Here is a 21,061-nt window from a genome sequence, read left to right as displayed (position 1 = left end):
GTGCCGCTGCTGTTTATTGGAGCTGCCAGCCTTTAATTGGCTGGCAGATCATAGTGGGCGGTACTTCTGCCTCCAGGATCCTTGTCCCTGGGAGGTTGAGGATGGAGAGGTCCGCCGCTGGCCTGTCAGTGCTTAAGCGGAACAAGATGCACTAGGCCTTCTCTGAAATGAGTCAACATAGGCCTCTCGCCAGCTCTTCAGCTGGCAGTTGAGACCCCGTCACCTCCACAAGGTACTGCGCTACATTTCTGATTCCGAGAGAATATTCCTTCTGGCTGGGGAATGGAGAACACGAGGTCAAACCCTCTGAATAAGGGGTCAGCCATTTGCGATGAGCGGACTATTTTTCATTCACAGCGTTGGGAACATTTGGAGAGAGAACTATGGATGCTCCATCATTGAGTATATTGAAGACACTGGTTGATAGATTTTTGGGTGCCAGAAATTAAGGGATGTGACGATAATGAAGAATGTGGATATGAGCTGGTAGATCAGCTATGATCTTGCTGATTGTCAGAGCAGGCTTCAATTGCCAAATGATCTCCTCTAAATCTTAGCTCTTATGTTGCAGCACTGTAGACATCATCGAGCATTTTTAGACGCTCTACATCTCTCTTCTGGTTTATTTTCCAATTGCTCCAAATCTCGTCCTATACTTATTGACACTTTTACCCGAGGAAATTGCATCTCCTGACTTATTCTATCAAAATCCTTGTTAATGTTGAACACCTCTATTCAATCTTCCCTTTTTAATAAGGACACTGGGAGTCCACGCTGGGTATAATAAAGAAGTAAAGTTTTTATTTACAACACAACAGGCTAGGTGGATTGGCAATGATAAATTACCCTTCAGTGTCCAAAAAGGTTCGGTGGGTTGCTGGGTTACGGGGATAGGTTGGAAGTGTGGGCTTAACTGGGGTGCTCTCCCAAGAGCCGGTGCAGACTCGATGGGCCGAATGGATCCCTTCTGCACTGTAAATTCTATGATATACACTCTCCAGTAGGTCACTACCAGGTTCCTCTCTCGTTGGTGTCTTTCTGGTCGACTTTTCATACAGAGGTTGATAGAGATTCCCCGTCCCTAGCGGGGGGTGAGGTTGGGGTGGGGGGAGGGGGGGGGGCTCATTCTCTCTGAGACTCACGGGGAAGATAACCGGTCTTGTTCTGTCGGCTCTGTGGGGGCTATTTCACCATTAATCTCCTCTGTTCCCAGGCGGTATTAGCCCAGCTTTCACATTCCCTCCTCAGAACCGAGGTATCCCATCTCTGATACCATCCCAGTAAATCCAGAAATATGATTTTTTAAAATTTATTTGAGCTTCCGTCAATCGCGATGCAAAACAACACAAAGAAAGGTCTTTTCTCATCCCTGGTGTGTTCTGAAAATCTCAACGCGATGACTGACAGACTGAGTTACTGACAGCAATAATTAGCTTTCGCAGTCAGCCCAGACATGCATCAAAAATCATTATTGTCACGCTGTGAACACAGTGTTAAACTCCTTTCCACAGAATCCCAATCACATTGAGTGGCATGTATTTTAGCCTCGTACTCAACCTCTTAGCTTTTGAGCACTGCGTGGGTACAGAGGCATTGAAGTACAACATTATTCTGTTCTTCATTTGTAACAATATGAATATTTGCTGTGGTTCAGGGGGTAGCACCGTGTGCCGCTGAAACTGGAGCATTGTGAGTCAAGCCTCACTCCAGGGACTTGAGCACAGAATCTAAAGTGAGTGCTGCACTGCTGGAGGTCCCAACTCTTGGCTGAAATATTAAGCTGGAGTCCCATTACCCTTTGGAGGTGGGTGTGGAACTGCGATGCAAAGACAGGCAGTGGAGTACTGCGTAAGAATGATCCTCCAACCAACATCATTAGAACAGATGATCTGGTCCATTATTTGGCAGCACGGTAGCATGGTGGTTAGCATAAATGCTTCACAGCTCCAGGGTCCCAGGTTCGATTCCCGGCTGGGTCACTGTCTGTGCGGAGTCTGCACGTCCTCCCCGTGTGTGCGTGAGTTTCCTCCGGGTGCTCCGGTTTCCTCCCACAGTCCAAAGATGTGCGGGTTAGGTGGATTGGCCATGATAAATTGCCCGTAGTGTCCTAAAAAGTAAGGTTAAGGTGGGGGGGGGGTTGTTTGGTTGCGGGTATAGGGTGGATACGTGGGTTTGAGTAGGGTGATCATTGCTCAGCACAACATCGAGGGCCGAAGGGCCTGTTCTGTGCTGTACTGTTCTATTCTATTCTATTATTACAATGCTGTTTGTGGGAGCTTGCTGTGCATAAATTGGCTGCCATTTTCCCTGCATTCTAACAGCAACTGGACTTCAAAAAGTACTTCTGTAAAGTGACTGTAAAGCTGTGGTCATGAAAGAAGCTGTGGAAATGCATGTTCTTTCGTCCTGTAGTCAGGATGTGAAGTAAGGTCAGGACTGAATGGTTCAGTTGAGCGACTGAATTGGCAAAAAAAACTCTTCCAGTTCTCAAATGTTCGAAAGTCGAGTGCAGATTTATTTTGAAGTAAAGTTTCCGCAGCATGTTCACTCAAGTGGAAATAAATTACACCAGCATGACATTATCAGCTCAAAGGTTAAAGAAAATCATGCAGCACTGGGACCATTGATTAACAGCATTGATCAGGTGAAGGAAGAGAGAGCGCGGGGAGGTTGTGGGGTGCAGTGAGTAGCATCCGAGCATCCTTGTCTCTGAGCGTGAAACTCTGTGTTTGATGTGCAAAGGAGATTTACCAGGATGTTGCCTGGAATGGAGAGTAGGCCTAACGAGGAAAGGTTGAGGGTGCTCGGCCTTTTCTCATTAGAACGGAGAAGGATGAGGGGCGACTTGATAGAGGTTTATAAGATGATCAGGGGAATAGATAGAGTAGACAGTCAGAGACTTTTTCCCCGGGTGGAACAAACCATTACAAGGGGACATAAATTTAAGGTGAATGGTGGAAGATATAGGGGGGGAAGTCAGGGGTAGGTTCTTTACTCAGAGAGTAGTGGGGGCATGGAATGCACTGCCTGTGGAAGTAGTTGAGTTGGAAACATTAGGGACCTTCAAGCGGCTATTGGATTGGTACATGGATTACAGTGGAATGATGGGGTGTAGATTAATTTGTTCTTAATCTGGGACAAAAGTTCAGCACAACATCGTGGGCGGAAGGGCCTGTTCTGTGCTGTATTTTTCTATGTTCTATGTTCTATGAGTCCGGCTACAAGGCTTGATGGCTAGTGAAGTTGCACACGTAATGTGGCCAAACAGGTATCTTGCCCAGGCTTCCAACACATGCTAATAGTGGGCGGTAAGAGTGGGAGGTCTTTGTTAGCCATGTGATGAGAGAAATTGGAACCTTTACCTTGGCTGTCTCTGGCTCCAGGTGAAAACATGTATGCAAAAAATTTTACTGTCGCAACTTGTACTTGGGGGTGGGGGGGGAGGGGAGGCTGTGATTGGACAGCCAGCGTGGATCATTGGTCCTCCCAGCATGGCGTTCGATCCCAATTCTGACTTGGGTGGGTCTGGCACCTGCCTCCGTGCCTTACCCATGGGGGTTGGTCCTGCCTTCCGCTACAGAACAGAAGAAGAAGAGAGAGCGCAATTGTAAAGAGTGGCAAATAGAGTTTTGCCATCGCATTTTCCAAGTTGTGCGAAAATAAATGAGGGTACATTTTTTCCAGCTTAAAATTCTGTTCATGTAGCAACTTGTAATTTACTTTGAAATATCATCAACGTTTATGAAAATACAAGTGACACTGAGCAGCTTCTCAACGTTGATTTTACCGTGCACATAAATGTCCCATGTCCCGTTGTGTTTGTCGAACACAAGGGGCAGCATGGTAGCACAATGGGTATCAGTGTTGCTTCACTGCACCAAGGTCCTAGGTTCGATTCCTGGCTTGGGTCTGTGCAGAGTCTGCACATTCTCCCCGTGTCTGTGTGGGTTTCCTCCGGGTGCTCCGGTTTCCTCCCACAAGTCCTGAAAGACGTGCTTGTTAGGTGAATTGGACATTCTGAATTCTCCCTCAGTGTACCCAAACAGGCGCCGGAATGTGGCGACTAGGGGCTTTTCACAGTAACTTCATTGCAGTGTTAATGCAAGCCTACTTGTGACAATAAAGATTCTTATTATTGTTCTGGGCCAGGGGTTAGAGAATCCCAAAGTGTATCATGGAGTTCACCTGACCCACAACTTTTAATAGATTGTGGTACGGGGAGCACACAGCTCATTCTACAGGTGTGGTACAGCAGAAATGAACAAGTATTTTTTAAAACAACACAATGTTTATTCGATGAACTCAAGTTAACCTTTTTAAAACAAACAGTGACTGTCTTAGCAACCATTAATTCAAAGGTAACCCCCAAAGAGTACAACACCAAGTAATCCTTAAAGCTGTCCTTTTAACATCCAAAAGACTTAACAAACCTTTAAACAGGAGCACATTAGATTCACATTCACTATTGGGACCATTTATAATTCTGAATTCACCAAATGATCCAGAGATGGTCTTTGGATGGCAGAGATCAACAGGGCAGCCCCTTTGTATAACTTCAGCTACAGCTCACTAGAAAACACAGATACCCCCAAGCTTTTTCTCAAAGCGAAACTAAAAAGCAGAACCGGAGCTTAGCTCCACCCACACTCTGACGTCACTGCAGTAACATGAGCAGCTAACCATTTCTTAAAGCAAGTCTCATGACATTATTGTACTACACTTATAACTCCATCTCAATCTAGAGGCAAGGGATGACGATTGGCTATGTAGCACCCACTTTTGAGTGTGACCAGGCCAATCAAAAAGTGTTCAAAGTGGCATCTCTTTTTAAATGGATTCTTTCATGGGTTGTGGGTGCCACTGGCAAGGCTGGGATTTCTTGCCTAACCCTAATTGCCATTGAGAAGGTGCTGGTGAACCCTCTTTATGAATACCTGCAGTCCATGTTCACACTTGTAAAGATACATTTATTGACCTTGACTACTTGTGTGAAATTATTCGCCATCTTCCCACACTGCGTCCATATTCTTGGAGCCACACTCCTCTCTGGTCAATGCCTTCTGGCCAAGGGGCTGGGGGGGGGGGGGGGGGGGGGGGGGGGGGGCGGGCTTCCTGCCCTCTTGAAGATACAGGGCATCTGTCCTCTCCAAGACTTCTAACACGTGTTGAAGAAGCACGGTGTCCTCTCTACCTCATGGACAGCCATTCTTCACTCTGCCCAGATTGGATTGACTGGTAGAATGATTCCCAGCATCAATGACAACTTCAGGGCACTTTGCAGGTGGCACAACATTTGGAGATGCTATAAAATGTGAGGAGGATGGTGATAAACGTCAAGAGGGTGTAGACAAAAGCAAAATTCTGCAGATGCTTGAAATCTGAAATAAAAACAGAAAATGCTGGAAACACTCAGCAGGCCTGACAGCATCAGTGGAGACAGCAACAGAGTTATTGGGGGAGAAATTCCTCGCCTCCCCCCCCCCCCCCCACCCTCCTGGCGTGTTACATGGCAACAGAGGTGACCCGCCATTGGCTGGGGATGGGGGGGGGGGGACTTCTGGTTACGCCATTGGCACCCCTGCTGCCAGGAAACCAGCGGTGGGCCTATCGAAACTGCACCGACCATCCGGTCAGCGGCATGGCAGCACAGTGGTTAGCACTGTTGCTTCACAATGCCAGGGTCCCAGGTTCGATTCCCGACTTGGGTCACTGTCTGTGCGGAGTCTGCACGTTCTCTCCGTGTCTGCATGGATTTCCTCCGGGCGCTCCGGTTTCCTCCCACAAGTCCCGAAAGACGTGCTTGTTTGGTGAACGGGACATTCTGAATTCTCCCTCCGTGTACCTGAACAGGCGCCGGAATGTGGCGACTAGGGGCTTTTCACAGTAACTTCATTGCAGTGTTAATGCAAGCCTACTGGTGACACTAAGAAAGATTATTAAAGATTATTATTAAGATTGTTAGAAAGAGCACTGTACTTACGCTCACTCCCCCGCCCTCTCCCCCAGAACCCCGTGCATTGATCATGGCCAATCCGCCTAACCTGCACATCTTTGGACTGTGGGAGGAAACCGGAGCACCCGGAGGAAACCCACGCAGACACAGGGGGAGAAAGTGCAAACTCCACACAGACAGTCGCCCAAAGCCGGAATCGAAACCAGCACCCTGGCGCTGTGAGGCAGCAGTGCTAACCACTGGACCACCGATGATCATTTGCAAATTCATAAACAGAAAATCTTCCACGACCCGGCACAAGAGAATGTAATAATTTCTGCTCTTTATGAAAAACATTCCATGATGTATTTGAGAATGATAGCCTGCTGCTGTTTTATTAATACAGCTGAAAAAGGGTTCATCGTCAAAAAGGGCATTTTTAGTTCGTGTTCAGTCTCCCACACCGTGTATAACCTGTTTTAAGATCATTTCAAAAATGATTTAATAAATCTGTACTGAACCATTTACTGGTTTAATTGATGGACACAAGTGAAATTCTTAGATAATCAATAACTTTGTAGCATTGAAACTCTTTTAAAATGTGTTTACAAGTGCCCAAGAAGTCCAACTGAATTTGAAGAGTCTTCTGTACCAGTGCCACCCATGGTCACTCACCGTCTTCGTTACCCAGAGAATTAGTTTGGGCAAAATTATTAGCACAAGATGAGGTGAACTTGCTCATACCAGAACTGTGGCTCGAGGTGAAATGATGTTTGAACATCCTGGTAACATCACCTTTCCTAAACGTAGCTTGTGTTTAAAATTCCTGGGTTGTTTGCACGGGTATGACCAATTTCATCTGTGTTACATTGATAATTCTGACCACGTTCAGGGGAATATCTAATCCCATGTATTTTTAGCATCATTGTATTTCGGAACAAAGTTAATTCACATCACAAGTGCACTTGCTTTTGATTCACTGATGGTTAGATCGAGACTCTGGCTCAATACATAAATAAATTGAATTTAATTGAACATTCTAAATTAAGTAATTTTATTTAGAGGTGGTGTGCATCGTGGTGACGCCACTGGACTGGTAATCCGGAGGCCCAGACTGATGTTCTGGGAACAAGGGTTCAAGTCCCATCACGGCGGCTGGTGGAATTGGAATTCAATCATGATCAAAAATGTCTGGAAATGACAGCGGGTTTCAGTAACGGTGACCGGGAGCTACCGCCAATTGTTGAAGAAACCCATCTGCTTCACAAAACGTCCTGCAGAGAGGGTAATCTGCCTTCCTTACCCAGCCTGGCCTACACGTGACTCATGGTATCCATGGTAATATGATCGACTCCTCACTACCCTCTGAAATGTCCGGGCAGACTACTCAGTTCAAGGCCAATTGGGGTTGGGCAACAAAATGCTGTTTTTTGCCGCAACGTCCACATCCCGTGAGGAAGAAAGTTTAAAAAATGGCCTATTAGTCTCCACGGCAGGTTTACGTGCAAATAAACCTCCTCAGCCCATCCAGGAGAGCTAGTTTTTGTTGTTTCGTTTTGTTACCTTCATTTAATACTTTTGTGTTCTCTAGCTTATTTTCAGCAGATGAAATGCGGTGGCAGATTTAACTCCCCTCCATTGGGGATGCTTTGATTTTATGCCAGTGACAAAAGGTTAATGAAGATTAATGCCTGTTGAGGGATAAATCGTTAAAATTAACTCTGAAAACTCCCAGACTTGATTTCTGAATTAAATAGCGTTCCTCAATGCCAGAAAAGGAAAGTGAATGCCCTGCTGTACCGGTTATTTGCTTTTTTTTTCTTAACTCCTCATAATTTGGTCGATAATTATTACACACTTTGTCTCAAAATTGCTTTGAGCAACAACATCAGTTTTATTAGGAATGCTTGAGGCAGTGGTTCAAGTGCAGATTGGGTGGTGGGACGAAAAGGCGAGGTAGTGAATCAATGAGGTAATGCCGTTTCTTACCAAAGACAATCTTGTAAGGAAAGAAAATTATTGTATTATATTTTAGGCATTAACGTTCCCCCATCTGCACTGTCGGGATTCCATGGATTCTACTGATTTATTAAGTCGGACTTTGCGAGGGTGGAGTTATTTTGGGGTTAGTACTAATCTGAGGAAACTGTGTCAAGCCAATCGACCATGGTGACATTTGATGAGGTAATGGCAGAGTGCTTCACTGTCAGAAACACCAAACCCTGTCTGTCTGCTCAAGGTGTTAAACGCATCGGGAATAAAAGGGTGCAGGAAGTTCTGATGGCGGCCTGGCCAATCACCCCCCCTCTCAAACAGAACCATCAGGAGGAGATTAGCTCTCCATTAATACCGGTGTGTGCAAAACTGCCGCCATGTTTCTTTATATAATCCGTGCACATCAAAGCAATTCATCACGTTGGGGGGAAGCTATGCCCCATTTCAGGGATAAACTGCGGGAAATGTCATGGGCGGGATGGACGATTTGACGGACTGTTCAAAGGTTCGTTGGCCTCAGGTGGGAATTTCCGGTCTCTGGGTCGATCTGGAAAGTTCCGAACGAAACGTGCGGCTTCCATTTGTCCGCTCAGATGTACAAATGCAGGTTGTGGAGTCTTTTTGACAAAAAAAATAAAACAAATGTCAAAATTGAAATCAGACTGAGAAGATGTGTCGCCTCAGAGTGGAGGAGAGCCATTTTGGCAAAGTGGTTCCAGCATTTATTCGGTAGGAAAGCCCATTGTGAAATCAGGGATGGATTCCATGTTTCAAAGACTAAGGGCGCTATTCTCCGCCCCCCACGCCGGGTGGGAGAATCGCGGGAGGGCCTCCCGACATTTTTCACGCCCTCCCGCTATTCTCCCCCCCCCACGCCTGACCCACGCCACGAATCGCCGCTCGCCGTTTTTTACGGCGAGCGACGATTCTCCGAGGCCGATGGGCCGAGTGGCCGGGCCTTGACGCCCTTTTCAACACGGCAGCAAACACACCTGCTTGCTGCCGTCGTGAAATGGGTGGCAGATGCCCGTTTGGGGCATCTGGGGGCCCGATTGGCGGGGGGGCATAGGCCCGCAATCGGTGCCCACCGATCGTGGACCGTGCGTCCGTAACGGACTCACTCTTTTCCCTCCGCCGCCCCGCAAGATCAAGCCGCCCCGCAAGTACTCCCGTGCCAACCAGGTCCAATGGGCTGCACGATGGCCCTGGCCTACACTTCAGCGTCTGCCCCCGCATGTTCCCCTCCCCCCATTCTCACACTCTCCCCCCCCCGGTCATTCCCCCGACACTTTGCCCTCCGCACCGCACCCCTGGCCTCGTCGGTGGCTGGCACCGGGGGGGGGCATCTAACCCTACCACCCGTCCCTGCCGACAGGGACTACCCATGTCAATGGCAGATTCTGCGATCCCTGACCTGCGCGCTCCTGTGGGGTCCACAGTTGGGGTCCTCCTTGGGTGGGTCATGTAATGCTCTGCCAGCTGGGTGGAGCCTGGTTGTGGGGGGGGGTGGGCACAGTGCACCTCCAACCGGTGTCATGCTTGGTGGCATGCGGCGGGCATGGCCCACGGTTGGGATTCAGTCTGAGGGGCGGGCACCTGTCCGGACCGTAACTGCGGTGTGCTGTGCATCCTTTGTACGACGCACCAATTCTGGTTCAGAGGGGATGTGCGGAAAAACATTTTTACCCGGAGGGTGGTGGGAGTCTGGAACTCGCTGCCTGAAAGGCTGGTGGAGGCAGAGACCCTCATAACATTTAAGAAGTATTTGGGTGTGCACGTGCCATCCCAGGGCACACAAGATGTGGCACAATGGCACAGTGGTTAGTACAGCTGCCTCACAGCTCCAGGGTCCCAGGTTCGATTCCCGGCTGGGTCACTGTGCAGAGTCTGCACGTTCTCCCCATGCCTGTGTGGGTTTCCTCCGGGTGCTCCGGTTTCCTCCCACAGTCCAAAGATGTGCAGGTTAGGGTGGATTGGCCAGGCTAAATTGCCCTTAGGGTCCAAAGGTTAGGTGGGGTTCCTGGGTTACCTTGCCTGTGGAAATGTCTCAAAATATTATGAAGAACATCAATTAAAAAGGAAACATAAGAAGTTCCCAGCAAGCAGAAAACACAATTTCCAGCTTGCGCTGTGAATAAAGAGTCTTGTTCCATCTGACACCGCTCAAACACTCATTGAAGCATCTCCCTCCACCCTACTCCGACCTCCCGCACCTCGCCAACCTGATAGTATCTCGAGAAAACCATGGAATTTAATGGGATGCACTTGCATCCAAACTATTGACAAGCATTGGTGCATAGTTGCGAAACGTTAGAGGGAAAAAACTTCCAGATACGTCTGCTTTCCAATTGAATGTTTTTATCCATTAGACCAGTCGGAAAGTGTGAATTAATAGTGGAGACGTTTAATTTCTTTCCTCAGAAATGTCTGCCTAATTGGTGCACCCTTTAACATCGGCAGAAAGGTTCAAAAGTAATTGTAACGCTGGGCACAATGAAAGGCGTTAACCCACATTCAAAGGATTCCCAAGACTTGCCAGTTGGTTTGGAGTAGAATATTTTGACCCTAAAAAGGAAAAGCACAGATTTATACAGTACCTTCCGTGCCAAAGGATGTCTCAAAGCACTTTCCAGCCAAAGACGTCCATTTGATGAGCTGTTACTGTAACAATGTAAGATACGTGACAGTCAATTTTCTCGCTCCAAACTCCCACAGAGAGCAGTTAGATGATGGCCGGATGATCTGTTAGTTTTGGGAAGTTGGTTGAGGGGTGAATGTTGGCCAGGACACCACAGGCACCTCCCCTGTCTCCTCTAAAATAGTGTCATGAGACATATGTTCACTTGAGAGGGCTGGCCGGCCCTCAGTTTAATATCTCATTGGAGGGGCCATAGCTGTGACAATGCAGCGCTCACTGAGTGCTGTATTGGAATGGTAGCATTGATGTTTGTGCTCAGGTCCTGCAGTAGGATTTGTATGCAGAACCTGCTGACTCAGAGACTGTCCACTGTGTAAGAGTCCTTCCCGTGTATTTCCTTTGCCACCATTTCTTTTGTGTTATTTTATTATTTTGCTCTATGGACCCATAATCGGGATGTGCCTTCAAGCAGAAGCATAGAATTTAGAGTGCTGAAGAAGAAGACTCACAGTTTCTTGCCAGGACACTGTGTTGTTAGGTTTTGTTTTTGGAGAGGAGAAGTCAGACTCCTCAGCACTGAGTGGATCTTAGGGACCAGGTTTGGAGGGAGTTGGATCAATTGGTTGGCTGGCAATGAGTTGTCCAGGACATTGTTCTACCTACACAGTAATTGGTTCCTGCATGATGCTTTCTGAGAGAACTGGGAAGAAGGGTTTAGACCTTGGAAGTGAAAGGAATGCTCGCTCTCTCTCTCTCTCTCTCGCTTCATGAAATGAAAGAACTGCTCTGTTGTTCTGAAGGCAGTGAGTGCCTGGTGCATCCTTTGCTGTAAACCTGAAATTATGCTGAGTCTGCAGAGAAGGTAGACAACCTTGCCAGAGAAAACCATCTCAAGTCTAGAAGGATGAAGTATCAAAACGAAAGCCTCAACTTCAGAAAGACACTAACTAAAAGTTATCCCAGTTCATCAAAGATCCTTATTCTTTTATTTTTCTTAATACATTCTTTTTCTTTCCACGACCCTTCCCCCCTGTGTTGTTTGAAATGAAAATCGCTTATTGTCATGAATAGGCTTCAATGAAGTTACTGTGAAAAGCCCCTAGTCGCCACATTCCGGCGCCTGTCCGGGGAGGCTGGTACGGGAACGTACGGGTACGTTTGTCTGTGTGTGTGAGTGTGTGTAGCGAGTAGGGGCAGTTAGGAAGGAAGGGGTTGGGTAGGGGGAATTCTATGACTGTATTAGATAGTTACATCGACTGTCCATTTAATTCTAATACTGTACGTAATAAACTGATAGTTGTATTAAAGTTACAAACCTGGGGTGGGATTCTCCGACCCACTGCTGGGTCGGAGAATCGCCCGGGGCCGGCGTCAATCCCGCCCCCGCCGTGTCCCGAATTCTCCACCACCCGAGATTCGGCGGGGGCGGGAATCGCACCGTGCCAGTTGGCGGGCTCCCCGCGGCGATTCTTCGGCCCGCGATGGGCCGAAGTCCCGCCGCTGACAGGCCTCTCCCGCCGGCGTGGATTAAACCACCTACCTTACCGGCGGGATTGGTGGCGCAGGCGGGCGCCGGGGTCCTGGGGCGAGCTGACCCCGGGGGGTGCCCCCACGGTGGCCTGGTCCACGGTCGGGGCCCACCGATCGGCGGGCGGGCCGGTGCCGTGGGGGCACTTTTTTTCTTCCGCCTTCGCCATGGTCTTCACCATGGCAGAGGCGGAAGAGATCCCCTCCCCTGCGCATGCGCCGGTATGACGTCAGCAGCCGCTGACGCTCTGGCGCATGCGCGTTCTTACGCCGGCTGGCAAAGTCCTTTCGGCCTCGGCTGGCGTGGCGCCAAAGGCCGTTCACGCCAGCTGGTGGAGCGGGAACCACTCCGGCGCGGGCCTAGCCCCTCAATGTGAGGGCTAGGCACCTAAAGATGTGGAGACTTCCGCACCTTTGGGGCGGCCCGACGCCGGAATGGTTGACGCCACTCCAATGCGCCGGGACCCCCCCACCCCGCCGGGTAGGGGAGAATCCCGGCCCTGGTGTCTGTGAGTTATTGGGGCTCAGCCAAGGTCCTCAGGTATTTAAAATAACATCTAATTTCACCTCCATTGCGACTCCAGGCCAAGCTGGGCTGGAATTGACTGCGCGCTAGCCCAGGGTGGCGTGTTTTAACTGAGGCACATATGTATAGAAAGAGCAGCTCGCTCTAATAGCAAATGGGGTTCTCCGTGTTTGCTGTGAAGAACACAGATTACACAATGGCTTCAAGATATGCTAATATCTCCGTAGACATTATATTTGAGTTGCACATCAACCTGATAATGGGATTCAGAACAGTTTCTCAAAGAGAAGATGAAGAGATTATTTGAACAAACAAGTGCTGCAGTTGGATTCAGGACGTATCACAGAAGCACATGAATGAACTGGCAACGGTGGCAATTTGTGTGCATTGAAGGCAGTGTGCGGTGATGTGTGCAATGCGTTTATACCATTACACATGCACAATATGATAAAAGAGTCTTCTGTAATCACCATAAGAAAGATTACCAGAAATTAAAACAAAATGGGAGAAAATGTGAATGCACAAAAAGAAAAAAACACGCTAATATGCTCTGTCTTCATTTTCAGCCTGGTGAATCACTTCATTTTAAACCGAGGAAGATCAAGCGGGGCGTTTGATCGAAATAACCATTTGGACAAGCTGTCCTTGGCTGTTAACCATTCGCTGTCTGGAGACAATAAGCAGGACGTCAACTTTGAGTACTTTAACATTGCAGAAAGGCTCGCATGCTGAGAAAAGCAAGATCGTATTGATGTTATGCAAACTCTGCAAGTTTCACAAAGGCGCCAGGCAGCTAGTCAACAAAAGAAAATGCGGCCTGCCATACATCTCAATTAGTGGACAGTTTTCTGCCATGCACGGGTAAATGATCCAATTGAAGTCTCTGCAGAAGCGTTCGGAGTTATTAAATGACCTTTGTCAGAATGGGCCATAATAACATGTGATCAATACAGTCGTTCTCCTTTGTTTCTCTGGCCTCAATTACGTTTGAAAGAAGGAAGGCCACGGGCGTTAATTTGTTCTTCAATAATTGCATTTATCAAAGAGGCATTTTCTTCAGTAGATTGCCTGAATAACATTTTTGACGTATTAATATTGTTCTTGGTTATTTATGAATGTGAAATGTTAACGGGGGATAGCGTCATCTAGTTCTAGGAGTCTGGAACTAGAGGGCATAGATTTAAGGTGAGAGGGGAGAGATACAAAAGAGACCAGAGGGGGAATTTCTTCACACAGAGGGTGGTGAGCATCTGGAATGAGCTGCCAGAGGCAGTGGTAGAGGCGGGTACAATTTTTCCATCAATAAGTAGATAGACAATTGCATGGGCAGGGTGGGTACAGAGTGATAAGGGCCAGAAGCAAGTAAGTGGGATTAGCTCAGTGATAGAAACTGGTCGGCATGGACAAGCTGGGCCAAAGGGCCTGTTTGCATGCGGTAAACATCGATCTATCTATTTGGTGGAGAATTTGGGAATTTGAGAGCACGCGGTGCCAGCCTTATGCATTTGTGTTTCCCGCAGACCATGGGTCTTGATAGTAACATGGAATTAGAATAATATCCATTCTCCTATCCCTGAAAGAAACATTCAAATCAGGAATATTACAGGATCTCGTGACTCTATCCCTGCCTCAGCCTGAATGCTTTGAAAACCTCATCCATGCCTTTTGTATCTCTAGACCTGGCTATCCCAGCACGGTAGCACAGTGGGTTAGCGCAGTTGCTTCATAGCTTCAGGGTCCCAGGTTCGATTCCCGGCTTGGGTCACTGTCTGTGTGGAGTTTGCACGTTTTCCCCGTGTCTGTGTGGGCTTCGTCCGGGTGCTCCGGTTTCCTCCCACAGTCCAAAGATGTGCAGGTTAGGTGGATTGGCCGTGCTAAATTGCCCTTAGTGTCCTAAGATGTGCAGGTTGGGTGGATTGGCCATGCTAAATTGCCCTTAGTGTCCAAAAAAAAATGGTTAGGTGGGGTTACTGGGGTGGGGTGGGGTGGGGGGGAGGCGTGGGCTTGGGTGGTATGCTCTTTCTAAGGGCCGGTGCAGGCTCGATGGGCCAGGTAGATTCTAGGATTCTATCCCAATATACTGTTGTTAGGTCACCATCTCCCAGCATTCATAGCCTAGAATTCAAGCAAACCTCTGCCACTCATATTCTAACTCACACCAAGTCCTTGTCACCTCTCTGTGCTCGTTGACCTATGTTTGTCATCCAGTCTGGCAATGACTTGATTTTAGAATTTGCATCCTTGTTTTGAAATACCTCCTTGTTCCTCCCTGCCTCTATAACGTCCTGCAACCCCACGTTGTAGCATCGACGTGGGTGAACCAGGCTAGATTGTTGGTGATGTGCGCACCCAGGAATTTGGAGCTGTCAACCATCTCCACCTCGGCCCCATTGATACAGACAGGGGTCTGTACGACACTTAGCTTCCTGAAGTCAATGACCAGCTCCTTACTAACCTTGAGGGAGAGACGGTTGTCATTACACCACACCACTAGGTTCTCTATTTCCCTCCTGCACTCTGACTCATCGTTGTTTGAGATCCGACCCACTATGCTCGTATCATCAGCAAACTAGTAGATGGATATGGAGCCGAATTTTGCCAGACAGTCCTGTGTATGGGGAGTATAATAGGGGGCTAAGTATGCATCTACATAAGGAGTATGTCATAGTGATGTCAGTAAGAAGTCTTACAACACCAGGTTAAAGTCCAACATGTTTGTTTCAAACACTAGCTTTCGGAGCCCACTGTTCCTTCCTCAGGTGAATGAGGTTCACCTGAGGAAGGAGCAGTTCTCCGAAAGCTAGTGGTTGAAACAAACATGTTGGACTTTAACCTGGTGTTGTAAGACTTCTTACTGTGCTCACCCCTGTCCAACGCCGGCATCTCCACATCGTAGTGATGTCACTCACTGAGTGTAGATGAGTGAGAAGCACCTTAACGAGGAGCTATAGCCATGTCCCAATATTCTACATTCTTATGAATAGGTAATGATCTAAATAAAGGTACTTTGAACAAAAGACCATCCCTCCAGCAAGATCTCTTTTAGAGTAAGACAATAAGGAATCCTCAGACAAACCTATAATAATGGAGATAATTGAAATTACAGGACACATAAATGTGTTGTAAGAAAGTGTTTGCAACAGATATTCAATTCATAATTGTAGTTGTAATCCCGCAATTCGATGACAAACTAGGGAAAAGGTTTACACATGTTAATTTGAGTCCATTTTCATGGATGATTAGCAGTTCTCTAGTCACTGAGGTCCTTTATCTTCCAGTTATCTATCCAATTCAAAAATATATTTGCTTGTGTTTAAAGAATGGAGACTTGGGAATCTCAACACGATCTCACACTTCCCTCCCATCAATAGAGAGGCAAACAAGCAAAATCTCAAATTACTACTTGAAGGATAGAAGTTGAACATACTGTGCATGATAAGGAAATGTTGGTTAAAGTGGTATTTAGGGAAAGTGGTGAGACAGGCCTGGAACTGCGGATCGAGAAACCTTGAATTAATACAATTGATAACAGGCTTTTCAGGGCTAATGAGCATTCTGTTAAAAAAAAAGCTTTCCTGTGATGTGAAGCTTGTTCTCTTAGTATTTTCCTCCCCTGACACTGTCATGTGTATTCACTTCTCCTTTCGCCAATTTACAAACTCTTTAATTAGGTTATAACTTTGGGCCCTAGTATACTGCATTTAGCCTTAGAGCTTTGAAAGGCAATAGTTATAATCATTCTGTAATTAAATAAGGACAACGTTTCGAGACTTGATTGCTGTCAATAAACTCATAGTTTTCAAGGTCTGTGGGATGGGTTCTTAATGCAGAGATGAGAGATGTTTGTGATGAGGTTGAAGACAAAGTTACAAGAGGTCTAGGCACTGTCTGCTCCCGGCCATGTACCCATTCACTAACATTAAAACTGGACATTTAAACTTACCAAACAGCAGCTAGTGCTGTAAAATGCATGGAATCTTATGCATTTCTACCGGGATCTTCCGAATCCTGTTGTCCCAGAAATGCGAAGCGCAGTGTCCCTCGGAGAACTCCATGGAATTTCAACAGACGTCAAAATTCTCATGTGTCATAGAATTTACAGTGCAGAAGGAGGCCATTCGGCCCATCGAGCCTGCACTGGCTCTTGGAAAGAGCACCCTACCCAAGGTCAACACCTCCACCCTATCCCCATAACCCAGTAACCCCACCCAACACTAAGGCCAATTTTGGACACTAAGGGCAATTTATCATGGCCAATCCACCTAACCTGCACATCTTTGGACTGTGGGAGGAAACCGGAGCACCCGGAGGAAACCCACGCACACACGGGGAGGATGTGCAGACTCCGCACAGACGGTGACCCAAGCCGGGAATCGAACCTGGGACCCTGGAGCTGTGAAGCAATTGAGCTTTCCACAATGCTACCGTGTTGCCCGTGTAAGTTGGGAAGAGGAGGAAACATGATTGGATGAATCTGCTATAGGTTGCGGGGCAGGAAGGACTTGGGTTCATTTTCAGGTGTGGAACCAAAGCATGTGTACAGGTATACTTTACCAAAACAAACCACTTGGCATCCAGCTGGGTGGATGATACAGTCAAAAGGATGCTGACCTGCTCCACCGGGAAGGAGGTCATGTTCTAGGAGTCTCAAGACATCAGCAGTGACCAGAGTCTGAGAATAATGGTGCTCAGACATGTCAGGAGAACTAAGCTTCTGTCTGTACGCCCTGTACTAGGTTGGGGGGGGTGTGGGGGCGTCCCGCCTCCTTCCAGCTGGACATTGTGGTCCATCCCTTCTGCCCTGCACAGGGCCATTTGTCTAAGGTGAAGGCAGCTGCTGATGCTGTTGGTTGGTATAGCCACTTCTGCTACTGCAGTTGTTGGCGATGGCGTGGCCTTTTCCAGTGACCAACAGCAGAGGTGAAAGGTGAAGCTGCTTAACCTGCTCCCACGCTGTGGTGGAGCCCGACAACAGGCATATACAGCTGAAGGTGAGTGAAGTATGTTGTGTTATGCTGCTTCGGATAACACAGGCTGCTACTTGATGCAGTCTTAACTAAAGGATGCTCCAACTCTGAAATGAGTGCAACGTGTTTATTGAACTATTAACACAGTTCTCAAATGAGTTCGACTCTCTGCTAATCTAACTGTAGTAACTCAGTCTAACTGTACCAGCCTGCTCGAAGCCACGTGCTGGGGTGTGATGCTGCTGATCAACCCTGTCTAACTCTCCAGATATCTGTCTGTGGAAAGAGGCAGGGTGTGAGTGCCTCATCCCTTTTATAGTGTTTATGTCATGCCCCCTTGTGGTGATGCCACCTCCGAGTGTCCTGACTGCCCATTGGTTGTGTCCTACTCTCAGTGTTCATTGGTTGCATGTTTGCATATCATGACAAGGTACTCAACAGATGACGCACTTTCCAAGAAGTTGTCAATCAGCTGTCACGCAGTGATAGCACTGACTGAGACAAGAAGTACTTTGAACAACGATCTCTCAATGTCAGTGGCTGAAGCTCTTTAGTTTCTCTGATCAAGGACTTGCCACCTTGCCAGCTTCACTGAGAAGCTTTTCCCCACTGTGCACTCAGCTTGATAAGGTGCTGACAGGTTGGGAAACAGGTTCCATCGCTGGGCGCACAGGATAACCGGAGAAGCACCACATAATTCATTTCTCCACAACCTGAGCAATTACCTAATTCCTTACTTGGCAGATTCAAAGGTCCCAATAATTGTCCTTCAATCCCATCCTTGGGAAAGTTGGCAGAGGCCGGGACCGTGCTGCGATCTCGACCCAATGTCAATTTCCGTGACTCTTCCCGCCTCGCTCGCCCGCCCAGCCCGCCTCCAACAGGCTGGGGAAATTCTGCTCCCTGTTTTAGGGCATGATCAGGAGACTGGGGATGACTCTCAGTGAGGAGAGGGGGGGGGTGGGGGAGGGGGTGGCTGAAGGAATATTGGAGAATAAACATGGAACAAAGCTTCAATCCAAGTGAGAATCTTCTTGGTCAATTCTCTGCCCAAAGGATGATCTGATCCACAGCTCCACCGCCGGTAAGGCAAAGAGGAAGATCCCAAATCCATCCCAGCAGTAATGGGGATCGATCCACATGCTGCCAGCACCAATCTCATCCACACTGGCCTTCCAGCCACCTGAGCGCCGAAGGACTCCAAGGCTTGGATCTTTTGAGGATCAGCACCATCGTAGGATTCCTGCTGCTTCCTGGAATTTCCCGACCCAACGCTGCTCGGCATTTCTACCGGGATCTTCCGAATCCTGTTGTCCCAGAAATGCGAAGTGCAGAGTCCCTCGGGGAACTTCGCTGAATCGGAACACAGTTGGGGGAAGACAAGGCACTCACACTTTTTATGGCACTCGCTGCTAAAATGTCCAGTTTTAATATTACTGAGTGGGCGATTGAGTGGGTCGGTGGGTACGTGGGAAGAGGGTAGGTGGGTGAGGCTGATCAGTGTGTAAGTAGATGGGTGAGTTGGGTGGTGGGTAGGTGAGGTGGTAAGTGGGTAGGTTGGTAGGGCACAGGTGGATGAGGTGAGAAGATGGATGACTGGGCAGGAGGGTGAGTGTGTAGTCAGGTTGGATGGGGAAGTAGGCAGGTCAGGTTGGGGGGGTTATGTGTCGGGTCTGGAGGGTAGTCGGATGGTTTGGAGAAGGGTCAGCGGTGTAGCCGGGGGTCAGGGGTTTTAATCGGGTATCAGTGTGAATAATTGGGTTGTCAGCTCTGGAGTTACTGTCGACTAAATACCCGCTAAAAGAAATAAATTCTCTTTATCTTGGTTTGAAACGGGAGATGCCGAGGGCTGGATTCTCCGCCCCTCGATGCCGGCAATGTGAATCGCGATCAGGTGGCGAATCGGGCGCCTAGCCGAAATTGAGGTTCACGCCCGCACCGAACCAACCGCTGTACTCCGGTCCCCCCAGCAGTGGGGTCGGGGTCCGTGCCCACGTGCCAACGGGAGTGTCTTGTTATGCTCTTGGCGTAGCATAAGCTGCTTCCTTGGTGTTCACTCTGACAAAGGAAGGTTCAGACGTGGAGATAACTTCAACACGTTTATTAAACTATTTACAATTCTCCTACTCGGATTCGCCACTACTGTTAATCCTTCTATAGCTACTCAGACTGACGAACCTGTCTGCTACAATCCACGTGGTGGGTGTGATGTTGAATCAACCCTGTGTCTGTACTCACTGAGTGTCTCCACTGGAAAGAGGAAGATCATGTGTGCTGTATCCTTTATATATGGGTTGGTGTAATGCCCCCCCATGTGGTAGTGTCACCTCTGTGTGTATCGTGAATGCCCATTGGTCGTGTCCTATCTTACTGACCTATTGGTTGAATGTCTGTGTGTCATGTCTCTGGTGCTCCCTCTAGTGTCTAACTAGTCTACGTGTGTTTACATTAACCCCTTGTGTATTTAAAGTAGGTTCACACCCGCACCAAACCAACCGCTGTACTCCGGTCCCCCCCAGCAGCGGAGTCGGGGTTAGTGCCCACGTGCCAATGGGAGGATGCTGCGGGAAGAAAATGGGTCCTAATGATCCATTTGCATCCACTTAGCGGGACGGGCTCCAGGTTCTCCGTGCCCTCGCGATTCTCTGGGCTGGGATGAGCATCGCACTGACCACAGAGTCAGATAAAATAAAAAGCTTTTTTAAGAATCAAACCCATCGCCAGGAGATGATTCCGGCGCACAGCATGTGTGATACATGTAAAGTAAAATCAAGTGTTATGGATGATGGTGAGATTAAAAGCTTTCTGCCTTATTTTGTTTGCTATCCAATTGCACCCTGACACGTTCCACCCTGGTAAACAATGTAACATGTCATATTAGTATTGGCGTGTTGGTGGCATGTTCTGAGCCTGTTGATTGTCACACTACAGCATTGAGTAGTTCCAAATAGTGTTTTCGACGCATTGATTTCTTCATCATTAAGCAGGTGCTGATTTCTAACAGAGTCTTAAAACATCTCTGGTATAGACCCAACAGATTTGATTTCTTTGCACAGACCTGAGTCATTTCTCATGTTTCGGTGTCTGATGCTTTGCCTGACTCTGAAGACAAAGCAATTAATATTGCAGAGTTCTTACCCGTAGAAAAAAACTATTGATTACAAGCTCCTTTTTGTATAATAGTTAACTTGGCCAAACCAGCAGACTTTGACAATTATTTTGTGATTGATTTGGCATCCCACTACAGTTTAGAAATCAAGAGAAATTTACTTCAGATCTGTATTACATGACCTGACGAAGCATCAGCAATCAATGAGGACAAGTAGGGAATACAGAGTAAATCTAGCACTTACAAGTTGGGAAGCCCGGTTAGTTATCGATGTGAAGTTTTGTTTCTTTCCAAAGTTTTCGTGGCTAGTTTCTTCGGATGGGCTCGGCTGAAGAGAGGAAAATGACATCTGTTCAAATCCAACATC

The sequence above is a fragment of the Scyliorhinus canicula genome, chromosome 14 (assembly GCF_902713615.1).
Source record: "Scyliorhinus canicula chromosome 14, sScyCan1.1, whole genome shotgun sequence".
Taxonomy (NCBI): Eukaryota; Metazoa; Chordata; class Chondrichthyes; order Carcharhiniformes; family Scyliorhinidae; genus Scyliorhinus; species Scyliorhinus canicula.
Note: the sequence above shows the minus strand (reverse complement) of the source record.